The sequence below is a fragment of the Thunnus maccoyii genome, chromosome 9 (assembly GCF_910596095.1).
Source record: "Thunnus maccoyii chromosome 9, fThuMac1.1, whole genome shotgun sequence".
Taxonomy (NCBI): domain Eukaryota; kingdom Metazoa; phylum Chordata; class Actinopteri; order Scombriformes; family Scombridae; genus Thunnus; species Thunnus maccoyii.
The window spans coordinates 28,621,795-28,634,580 of NC_056541.1; the positions used below are offsets into that span (position 1 = coordinate 28,621,795).

General features: G+C 41.3%; 1 protein-coding gene across 1 annotated transcript in view; it reads left to right on the top strand.

The window, feature by feature from the left end:
• arvcfb (ARVCF delta catenin family member b) overlaps window positions 1–12,786 on the top strand; it is a 238,434-nt gene that overhangs the window by 81,285 nt on the left and 144,363 nt on the right. Inside the window, exon 3 of the mRNA XM_042422420.1 lies at window positions 12,400–12,495. The gene's annotated coding sequence lies outside the window, so the exon portion shown is untranslated. The remainder of the gene's footprint in view (window positions 1–12,399; window positions 12,496–12,786) is intronic.

Below are 12,786 nucleotides of genomic sequence, written 5' to 3' on the forward strand. Positions count from 1 at the left end.
AAACACTTGGAATAGTTTATTCAATCTACAGTATTGGACAGTGGTTGAAAGTAAATTTACTCAAGTACAGTGTTTAAAGCAGCTATAGTCAATATTTTTTGTAACATTGGATTACATGACTTGTGACAGGTGTCGGTCGTGAGTGATCGTAAGTGATGAACAGACAGAGAATTATCACATGCCTCTACACTTCCCCTCAGCTGTACAGAGCATTTTATTGTCTTTCAGCTTATTGTTTTGGTTTCACAGCCAGCAACTTCACTGTTTTGGTTCAGTCTTACTGCGCTCTTTTTGGCTGAAGAGGTGACTGCTCTCAGAGAAAAAAGCTCAGGCTAACTAACAGGCTACCTGCCCAGCATCAAATGAATATTGGACTTACATTTAATGCTGCTCCATAAACTGGATTTACTCTAATCGTTGATGGTAGTCAATTATAAGCCAGGTCTCTGATAATGGCCAGGGGCGTGGTCGACACAAAGGCCAGCACCAAAAACAGGCCGGGGAAAAAACAAGGGTGGATGAACTCCTGGTGCACTGGTATATAATGTGCATGCCAGTTAAGCATAAATAGTAGTTATTTGGATGTAACTCCAGTTTGCCCAGTTAGCCCTCTAGCTGACCATCACAGAAAGGGGAGGGGGATTGAGGAACGCAATGTTGATTGATCGTTTAAATACGAGGATAATGGCATATATGTTAATAATGACGTCAGCGACATTCTCCTCTTGCAGGCCCAAAGAATGTTAAACACATAATATATCAGTCACAGAACACAAAGGAAGAGTACTTTTACTTTATGTACATTTTGTTGATAATACTTTTGAACTGTTACTGTTTAACAAAATTATCTTGTTTACTTTCTTATTGAGAGTTAGATGAGAGGACTGATACACACTGATCTCACATCTGTACGATAAATATGAAGCTACATCCAGCAGCTGGCTAGCTTAGCTTAGCATAAAGACTGGAAACAATCTTCTCCATACAAAATTATTGTTCTTACAATTTGGTTTTTGTATGGATTAAATAAATGAGATATAATGTGTCTTAGAGGTGCTGGTAGCTGGATTTTTGTACCATTGGACATGACTAGCTGTTTCCCTGTTTCCAGTCTTGATGCAAAGCTAAGCTAACTGGTGGTATAGATCTTCTCATCTAACTCTCAGCAAGAAAGCAAACATTTTTTTCCCTAAATGTCAAACTATTCCTTTTTATTAGGATTTTGAATACAAGACTTTATTTTATTTTGATTTATTGGTACTTTTATTATAAATAATAATAATAAAATATTAAGTACTTCTCCCACAACTGATATTTGAGCAGCTATGAGTCTGTTACTGCTGATTTTTCACTGTCCAACAGGTTCTGCTCAAAGATGTCTGTTTTAGCAGGTCTTCATGTAGGTCACCACACAGCATGTGGTAATTGTGGTCCCAACTATATGAAAATAAAGCAAAATGAATTCTGTTACAGCACACGTTTCCTTTTGAACTCTTCTCAGGAAAAGACATTTCATAGTTGCAGCAAATCACTCCCCGTAAATGGAAATATGCAAAAGTCAAATAATTGAATCCGAGACTATGTGGCTGAACGTCTGGAAGCCTCATGACTGGGCTTTTCTTTTTGTAGGAATGAAAGTCAGCTGCGGGTTAGCGGTGTAATCATACGTGACTAAAAATGAGACAAGGGCCCCTTGTGAGATACTGTAGCTGTTACTTTGGTATGTTCTCCAAGTCTCCAGTGGCCAGTTTCACTCCAGTTGAGCCGCCTTCTCTGTGCCTGGTTCAGGAAATTGGGCTTTATACTCATGTTTCTAAATATAGCAGCTTTATTTTACCAGAAATGTGGTGGTGGCCAATTACATTTGGCTGAATTCCCTTCCTCCCCCAGGGGAAAGTGCAGTCGTTTCAATGGCCATACCACCACTCAGTCGGTGCTAGAGGCTTTGACTGATTAGTAATTTTTGGTCCAGAGGTTGTTAAAGTTTGTTAGATGTAGATTGGGGTGAGACATTGAGATGTAATTCTGTTTTTTGGGACAAAAGTTAATTATCATGGCTGACTTCATGACTGTCAATGTTGAGGCTCCACTGGTGACCTTCATGCTGAAAGTCCACTCCCCACACATAAGCAGTTTCAAGGCTCACTTCGCATGAATGGCCGTGTTGTGTGTTTTTTTTTCATCAGTTAACTGCAATTAGACCTTAGATTGTCAACAATTAATCAGTTGTTCTCCCCTGGAGTTTTTATCCGCTTGCTACTGTTAATGATATGTCTTTCTTAATTACACAGTAATTGGCATAAACTAAGTGTTTGTTGTTGTGTAATGAACTGAGGCTCATGATGAAAAACAAGAAAGGAAGGCAAAGTGAAATGCATCTCGGTCAACTTTCATTCACCGTCGTTAGCAGCGATGTAGTGCATTGTTCAAACATACCTTGAGTCAATTTCCTCTCTTGCAGAATATCTTTGATCAAACATTTTAGACTGGTATAAATGTTAATAGTGTAAAGTCTTTGTATATATAATTTAAAGTCCTATCAGTCAGGATCTGTTAAGGGAAACAGGTATAAATTAAAGCTTTTCTGACAGTGTAATCCATTTTTGTCCATATCAGTGTTTGCATTATGAGGACTTTGGTTCATAGTTTACCCACGTTTTTTATACGGTTATGAGAGTGTGACTGGCTTGGTGTGACAGTGCTTCTCCTCACCACCGTTGCAAATAGAGGCAGCTGATAACATCCCAGAGGAGTGTTTGATCTCTTCATGGCTTTGACACCCACCGACACACACATACACCTGCCTCCTACCTTCTCTTCCTCATCTCTCTCTCCCACTTCTCATTCTCTGCTGCCCCAGATAAAGTCTTCTAGTGTCTTTGTGGATACCAATGAGAGGAGAGTGTTTCACCAGGCGGCAGTGGAGCACATTACATAATTGACAAGTGCAGGGTTGAAGTTGCCCGTCATGCGCAAATCCCTACACGGATCTTTTATTCAAAGCAGCAGTGTGTAAAAAAAAAAAAAAAAAAAAAAAAAACTCCTCCTACTCACCAGGTTCTGTTGTTCCATCAGGGAGACTGATCTTCCATATGTGTCATACAATGCTGAGGGTGATGGGGTTGAATTCGCAATCACACTCTCTGGGGTGGACCTGCACACATGCACACACACAAGCCTAAAAGAGTTGTGTTCCAAAAATCTATACGCTATGCTTTAATCAATCATTACCTGAATCTTATCATTCAATCCCGCTAATCTAGATTATCTGATATGTCAGAGCGTTATCATTCAAGGGCTTTACGTTACCGATCATTCATCAAACAGTGACAGAATTTGTTTTGGGTCGGTGCTATTAATCATTTTGAGGGAAAAGGTGTCAGCTTTTTCACCAAGGTTGGATGACTTCACTTTTACTCTACTTCCAACAGAAGGGTATTATGTTCTTTATGTGGAAAATGATGAGGACTGATTTTCTGACTTTGCAGACAGTAACAGTGGAGGGCAGAAAAGCAGAAAATTCCTACTGGTATTAACAGTTCTACTATCTCTAGTTCTGTAACTGCTGTTACATCTAATAATCATTATAAGTATATAAAAATCCATATATCACAAGCAAACTATATATTGATGTAAACCTAGATAAAACTTTACAAGTTACCACTATCCTCACCTGTCAAGTCTTATTCTGAATTTTTGTTCCTCGGCTGATAGAGTTAGAACTCTGTGTGAGAGCAGAGATGAGTGGACTCAAGCAGCAAACTGAGATGGTTCAGGTGGTAATAGATTCCAAGATTAGAGATTCAAGATGTTTATCGTCACTCTGGTTGTAGAAGTACATGTGTTAAAAATTCTTTGGCTGGGAGACTGCATTAAACAGTGAATAAAATAGGTAAATAAATAGGTAAATAAAACAGTAAATACAATAAAATAATATAAATAGGCATATAAACAGGCATATAAAAATAAACACAATATAAAAAAGCAATAAAAGTTATAAAAGCAATAAAGGTGCTTATACAATCTTTATGGGGGGGGGGGGGGGGGGGGGGGGGGGGGGGTAATGTCTGTGTGTGTGTTATTTATTAAGAAGTCTTATGGCTTGAGGAAAAAAGCTGTTCCTCAGCCTGCTGGTGCTTGTTTTGCTTGCTTGTTCCTCTTTGAGGGCAGCAGGGAGAGCAGGCTGTTGTGTTGGTGTGCTGGGTCCTTAATGACCCTCAGGGGCTTCCTGAGGTACCGCTGGGTGTACAGCTCCTGCAGACTGGGCAGCTCACACCCAGTGATATGCTGGGCCATGCGTATCACACTCCACATTGCCTTGCGGTCTATGCTGGTACAGCTGCCGTATCAGGTGGTAAAGCAGCCTATCAGAAGGCTCTCTATGGTGCCCTGGTAGAAGTCCCTGAGGATTTGGGGCCTCAGGCCAAATTTCTTTAGACGCCTGAGACCGTACAGATGCTGTTTGGCCTTGGCTAGCCCATGTCAGGTCCTTGTGGATGTTAACTCATAGATATTTGAAGTTATCTCCACCACTGTGCTGTTGATGGTGACTGGGAGGGTGAATTCTGCCACCCCCCCGACAATGATGTTTGAAGCCTGTGTTGCCACACAGTCGTGAGTGTAGAGGGAATACAAGAGGGGGCTGAGGACACAGCCCTATGACGCTCCTGTGATGAGAGTTAGTGGAGAAGAGGTTGTGGACAATTGTCCACTCTCACCACCTGGAGGCAGTCTGTCAGAAAGTCCAGGATCCAGTCACACAGTGCTGTGTTCAGACCCAGATCCTGTAGCTTATTGGCAAGTCTGGAGCGCACTATGGTATTAAACACTGAGCTGTAGTCCACAAACACTATCCTCACATAGGTGTCCCTCCCTTCCAGGTGGGAGAGGACGTGGGCGATGGCGTCCTCTGTGCTCCTGTTTGGGCGATATGCAAATTGCAGAGGGTCAAGGGTGGGGGCGGCATGATTTCACACTGTGCCAGAGGCCTTATTAACCTCTCTGCGCTTAGCAGGACTCTGGCACCTGCTGAGATGAAAGGCAGAGAAGCAGGTTGTTACTTTTTACTGCTCTCTAAAGACACAACCAGATAGACTGGGAATGGACTGGAAACAGGATAAGACAGACAGAAACTCAAACACAGTGCATTCTTGTTTGGGATATTTGCTTCTGTCTGTGGTAATTTGGTCTTGTTGATATTCTGTAGCAAACACGAATGAATGACACACTGTACCTACTGTACTTACACCCCAAATTGTTGACTACTAATAGTGAGGACACTATGTATGAAATGCATGGACTAAAAACATGGTCATATTTCGTATGTTTAAAAAGATAATTTCTTAGTAGGTTTTTTTTGTAACGATACTGACACACTATACATTTGAAAATAATTTTCTGACTGATATACAGCAATTTCTGGTTGGCTATAAGGCAGTGTTTAGGCTAACATTAGCACTGCATGAAAAATGGCAGCCCCCTCAATCATTTAAATGAGACCACTGCATTGGCACTCTGGGCATGCTGATGCAAGAGTAAAATCACATCATCTGGCAATACACTGCACTTAGACAATCCATTATATGCAGGCTCACATTCCTGGTAGATTACTTTGTAACATGAATGGGGTACTTCTGCTGCCGATTGTTGAGATGGAGGAGAAAATGATTGCTGTGAAAGCAGAGTTAGGAAATTTGTTGCCGTACAATGTTTTGGTGACAGATTTCAAACTGCCTTCCTAAATTGTATTTTATTGTCTCACCCGTACCTGTTGCATTATGCCCCCACCGATGCCACCTTGCATTTTTTATCTCAGTGTTACCTATAGGTAACCATCTATGGTTACGTTTTGATGTGGAGAGTGCAGATAGTTGATGGATGAAATGGACTTTGCATTTAGTTATATAAAGTGATTTAAATGTGATGTTCTTTTCATTCTCCACCAATATACAGCTGCTCAGATCGTGACTTCATTTTTCTTTTATTATCTAGTTTGACAGTCAGTCATAACTGGAAAAGAACACAAATAAATAAATGTAGGAATAAATGACAATTCCTTTAAAAAAAAAAACTTCCAACCACTGGGACTGAGCCCCCCAGACTTAGGGGATGGAGCAGGGCCGTGCTGCCAACATCTGGGTCATCTCTGCATACCACGGCGCCAAACAGCAGTCCGGGGCTATCAGGATGACTGACAGTCACTCTTGTCTCACCCTCTCCAGCAGAGGAGGAATGAGACAAAGAGGAGGAAAAATGTAAGCAGCCTCCTTGGCCATGGCACGTGTTCAAACGTGTCCACCCCCAGGGGTGGATGGCCTGCTGCCATGAGCCCCAACACCTGTATGACAGTCTGAGCCGTCACTGCTGCTCCCTGCTGCAGTCTCAGGACTGCCTGCTGCAGGGCCTCCGACAGATTGGTCCACAGACTGACCAAGGCAAGTACAACTCCCAGATACTCGACCTGCTGGCATAGCGGGGGGGGGGCTCTTTTTCAGTTGATGGTGAAACCTAACCAGGTTAGGTGCAGCACCAACTTGGCTGTGTGGAAAATGGCCCATTCTCTGAACTTGGCCATGACAATGAGGTCGTCCAAGTAAAAGAAAACCCTCATGCGCTAGTTACACAGTCCTACATGCTCCGCCGCCATGGCCATAACCTTCAGGAAATCATGGCGAACTGAAGTCAGCGGTGAATTTCCAAAGGTCAGCGATGTTGCAATCACAGATGAGAGGTTGTCATCATTGTCCATCAGTGAAGCTGCTTGGAGAGTCTCAGCCGAGGCGTCCGGAGGCAGCGCAGGGCCGTACGAAGCAGTGAACTCATCCTCATTGTGGTGATCAATCTCGAGCTCCAGTTTGCTCTCGTTGCAGCGGAGTGAGACGTCACACAGCCGAAAATGGTCCCACATACATGCAAATTTCAGTGGACGACTGCAATTGTGACTGGAGGAGAACATTACCCATAGAGTCCAGTAGATGGTGAAGCTTGTGTGAGATAGAACCGTTAATTTGAAAACTGTCCATTTCCTTTTGTGGCTGGTGGGAAAGGCTGCGTTTTTTAGGTCTATTCAATGTTTTTTCTGACATCTTCATGCCCTGAGGCCAGAGGTCACCGCATGTGTGTGTGTGCTCCTGCATACACACAGATAGACTGCCAGACCAAAACACCACAATGTTTCCGAAAGAATTCAACTTCTTCCTATGCTCTTGGGTTCATCCACTACAATACTATTTTCTTAAAAACTACTGGTGTGAATAACATCAGTATTTTCTTACTCTGGAGAATCTATTATCAGCAACATTCACAAGGTCAAAGAGTGCAGCATGGACCACAAACATGAAGCTGGATGGTTCCTCATGTTGGCTTGCCTGAGTCATCATTAGGTGGGTCATGATACAAAGGCCATGGCTTATGGATTGCATTACTGATCATAAGCTGCCTGCTATGAATCTGTAACAAACTCAACTGTCAAAGTAACCTGCTGAAATATGTAAGAAAATCTAGAACTATGCACAGTCCAAAGAACAAGGAGGCCAATAAATTTTTCCTCCTATACCCTTCAAACATCTCAGTGAGAAAATCTTTCTACCTTTGCCTGTTTTTTTTTTTTTTTAATGTGTACACATCTTGAGATGTGGTTGGCTCTGATGGGGCAGAATCATCCCTTCCTGTGTTAAATTAAAGGAGCGTTAGCCAAGGTCAGCTCAATAGGATGAGTGCACCGAGTTCTAAATCTCAAACCATTCTCTTTTTCCCCCTTATGAGACAAGCCTGTCTGTTTATCTGGACTAATGATGATGAACACTAATTTTCTTTGGAATACTCAATTAGCTGCTGCTCTCTGCAAACACAGCCTGCACACACAGTCAGAGCATTTGCAGTACTGTACAGTGTGTCTTTGCTCTGCTTTCAGCTGAACCATTACCTGGAAATACAGAGTTGTCAGTGAACGCAAAAAATCTGCAGTAAGCTGCTAGATTTTCTGTTTTATTAGACTGTATACTGCAGAGACATAAGAGAAAAGAACACTGAATATTATCTAAATTCAAAATGTTGAAACAGAAGCAGAGCCACAGGCCTATCCCATTTTCTGTCAGATCAGTGAGAAGTGTGCACATATTGATGGTTGTGTGGTAGGGCTTACTAATGGCTTACAGGGCTAATGTGCCACTCTTAATCATTTTGATCATTTTGGGGAATACATTGTACAGTGTTTGTTTTATTGTCGAGAGTCAGATGTGAAGATTGATACCACTCTCATGTCTGCCTACTGTATGACGATAGAGCCAGCAGGCTATTATGTCCAGCGACTTTCAGGAGTCTCCACAGGTTGCTTGCAACCTCACGGTGACGACAACACACCAGGAAGGCACTGTGCCCAGTGGTTTTTGCCAAGAAATAGTTACAGCACTTAAGTCCCTGCAAAACCACAAATTGTCATTTTACATTTCTGTTTGTGTAAGGATTAAACAAACAAGATACACTGTGTTATCTATGAGCTTTAGAGGTGCTGGTAGGTACATTTTTTAACTTTAGAGCCAGGCTTGCAGTTCCCTCCTTCTTCCAGTCTTTATGCTAAGATAAACTAAGCTAAGCTGAGTCTTTTTTGTAATATTTTGTGACATGTGTTTTGGAAGGCACTAAAAATGTTGTCATCCTGAGGAGTGGGACACTTTAAAAAACACTTGTATGCTTCGTTTTTGAAAGCAATACGTCACTTAGGTCGTAGAATTTGTTGGAGATTAACTCACATGTGTAGTGGTCTTACTAATATTTGCATTCAAGTTTAGGATTTAATTTACATAGTCTCCCAAACAATTTGTGAGGTTGTTCAGTGGATTCGTAAGTAACCTGTGCACACAGAGCATACATGAAATGCCTCACCTTTATGCATGCACACACAGTGTGTGAGTGCAGAGGTACTGGCAGCTGAGGGAAGGCCTTGATCAGTGTACCATTCCCCAGACAGTCAGTCCTTCAGTCAGTCATTCAGTCGGCTAGCTAACCCTCACTCTACATTCATTATTAATCACAGAATTATACTCTCAGCGCTCTCCAAACGATGTGGGTTGAAGGGGGGCAAGTCATGATAGAATATGCAATTGTCTGCATAATGCATAGCAGGTGAGGAGATATGAAGCACGAATATTGCATGAGGATTCTGCAGTTGTTACTGTCAAATTATGGTAGTGGCATCAGGGGCAGTGGTGAAGATTGTCAACATGTTCCACAGAACCAAGAGCAGAGAAGATGTATCTGACTGGGTCGTGTGTAAATAAATCTGATTGGATGTGGGTATTGGGAGTATTAAATTCTATCTGCTTGAGACCTGCCCACTGATTTTTTTTTATGTCTTCATCTCCCCAAGGAAATGCTTTGTTGAAAATACAGGTTTCCTAACAATGTCTTGTTATCCACATTTACTCCCCTGAGCTGCCCAACATAAGCCTTTGAATTCTTATAACCAATACTCCAGAGCTGTGCCAACACTGTGTCACCAACACCTCTTTAGCAACAGGAACTCTTGACTCCTACTCATGGAAGCATTGTTCATCCATCATCACTGACAGTCTTCTCCTTTCTTAACTAGTTTGTTGTGCTGCTGACCTGCCAAACCAGATGAGAAAGTCACTTACAAGATTATTGCATCATGTTAACTAGGATAAACTGTCTATTAATGTAAGTGCTACTGTGAGCTGTGACTGTGTGTTGAGATAATCTCCATTCAGGAGCCATGTAAGGGCTCGTCCTGAACCCGGAGAGAGAGACAGACAGAGAGACGAGGTGATAACTAATGCGGCTGGGCTTAGCTTCACCTTTTGATGTTTGTACCAGAAATCCAAGGTGCTCAGAGCCTATCTGTCCTTGAAGTGAACACACCCAGGAATCCCTGGAGAAGGGGAGATATTCTAATCCCAGAGTCAGATAAAACCTGTAGAGGAAAGTTGACTTTGTATCGATTTTTTTAAAACTCACTGTGGGTGTCTTCTGATCATAGTTAATGAAACATTGCATTGCTTCACTACTCACTGATGCATATTTGGCCTGGAGTAAGAGCTGCATCTGGAGATACTTATCATGTGGAAAGCTGCCTATATATATTAAAGCTTAAAGCCATAGTTCATATTTCTGATTTTAAGTAGGAATTAATGCTGTCTTACTTTCTTTTCACAGGAAATGCTGTGATTAAAATGTCAAAAATATAACCTTTGTTGCATAAAAAAAACTCCTGCTCTTTCATATTTCATCTGCACTACAGACAAGTCACTTTTTCAACATTTTTTAACAACAATCAACAAGAGTTGTGTCTTTGCATACCAGCTAATATTTGTGGCGAACTGCTTATGAACTCAATTTGGGAATTGCAGTTTTTTAAAATAAATGTTCCACTAGAGTGAAATGTTGCTTGAAGTATGAGGCAATTTTTAAGGAACCATTACATCCTATTAAAACCATAGTCTTGAAATGAAGGTTGGCCTAAGAGGAAGCATGCATAAGGGTGCATTTGATTTCATCATCAGTGACATCTTCAAGGGTGCAGTCGATCCAGCGGTTTTGCTGCCAGGCTTTTGTTTCCTCAGCCATCAAAGGCAGCAGAGCCTCTGGACAGGTTGGTGTATATGGCAGAATGATTCATCCCATGGTATGAAGCATCAAAACCAATTTGCGCTGCAGTATTGGACACTGGTCTTTTTCTCTCTCAGTGCCTGTGATGTCTATATTTTTCATAGACAGTGCGGTGTGAATACTAAGGTCAGGCTGACATATTGGTTTGTTGAAAGTATCAAGTAAGTGTTGCCTCATTATTAAACATCAGATATTGGCTTGACAACCTTTCACCTTTCATACTTACTGAGGAATTGATCAATAGACTACTTCTTTATGTATGTTTCTGTTTAAAGTTCTTAGACTGAAATTAGTCTTAATATAGGAGCAGTAATAGCAGTTGAAATACTTGTTGCATATAATTGCACATTTTGTATATATTATCCTTGGTTGCCTTGGAGAATATTAGTGTCTCTTTGTATCCAATACAAACAACAACAAATGCAATCCTTTGAAAACCCATCTATACTCCTTTATTTTATAGAGGGGTTTTTGTGTGTTTGACTCCAGGTGTCGGTGAAACATGAAATATGTTCCACAAAGTCCAGTTTCAGTAACAGATGTGAATTTGAAATCTTATCAGGTGCCAAACAGAGACAGGCAACAATCATGAGGTGAACTGTAGAAATAAAGGGGGTTTTGTTACAAAGGAATCTACCAGGAATGTGCACTTGCAGTGCCTTACCAGATGATGCCAAGTTGTGGCAAACATTGAGCCTGGTTCAACTTTCTCTTTCTTGTCAGAGCCTTCTGTGTTGGCCTCATTAAAATGAATGGGGTTGTGTTTTTTCAGGCAGGGCTGAAGTCGGTCTGAATGCAGCCTCATTTACTAGGGCAAGGTATTCCAAAACCAGGGACCTTCATAGCAACTACTAACCTGGACCTAGGAACATTCAAGTGTCCTTTGCCAGAGGACCTCAGGCTGCTGTCCAATTTATAAGGGATTAGGAGTTCACATATGTATACGGGGGCCAGACCTTATTCAACCTTGAAGGTAATCAGTAAACATTGGAAATCAAATCTAGAATTAACTGGTAGCCAGTGAAGGTAGGCTAAGATAGGGGTCATGTGATTACACTCCCTTGAGTTAGTTAAGATCTTTGGTGCTGTATTTTTGGCTAACGACAATCAAGAGAGAGACTGCTGGCTGAAACATGAATAAATGGGGTTACAGTTGTCCAAGTGGGATGAAACAGAAGCATTAATACCTTTCTGTAGGTCAGCAGAGGATAGAAAAGGTCTAAATTTTTAATATGTTTTTTAAGTGAAGAAAGCGGAGATGTGCAACCTTCTAGACTTGAGTTGAACAGTACTCCCAGATTTGTAGCACAAGTTTACCATTTATTGACTATTATTATTACAGATCAGCTGAATGGAGTTGGGAGGACCAAATAAAATCATATTTGATTTACCATCATGTAGCTGCAGGAAATTGCTGGATGTCTGGTACTTAATCTTGTCAAGACCATAAAATTTGATTTTACTATTATATTAAATTAATATTATTGTTAATAATATGAACAGGAGCATATGAACAGAAAACAGTGGTGAGCCTAAAACTGTGACTTGTGTAACACCACAAGTGTGATGGGCAGTAGAGGATGAGGCATTGTCAATGGCATTATTTTATGGTTGAGTTAGGATTAGAACCAGAGTAGAGCAGTATCAGATTACAGTTGTGCACGCATTGTGATTGTAGGTGTCTCTACATTACATAAGAGCCTTATATTAACGATGCACTGTCAGCAGGTTGGCTGAATACTTATTTTCCATGTCCCTGTTTTTTATCCACAGATCTCCCCTGGCGGACTGAACAAACCAGTCGACTCTAACAGAGCTACGTCTGTCCTCAGTCTACTTGTGGTCTGACGGCACTCACCAACATCAAAGGTATGCCCGCCTCTCTCCAGCCTCTTTTAATCACTTTGTTCAGCTCATCATTGCAGTAATTACATTTCCTGACAGTTTTTTTTTTTTTGGTTTGCAAATCCAAGTCTTCACTTTCTCTGTTATCTCTCCTCGAGGGAGCTTCACTTCACTTCACATTGTCGCTGAGGTGCCTTGTGTGATTGCTATTTCAATACATTCAGGAGCTTTTTCCTCAAGGAAATGTGCTCTGATTTCAATAATTCACACAGTTGAATCGGCTCAGGTAAATGTCAGTTGAAAAGCAGTTTGAGT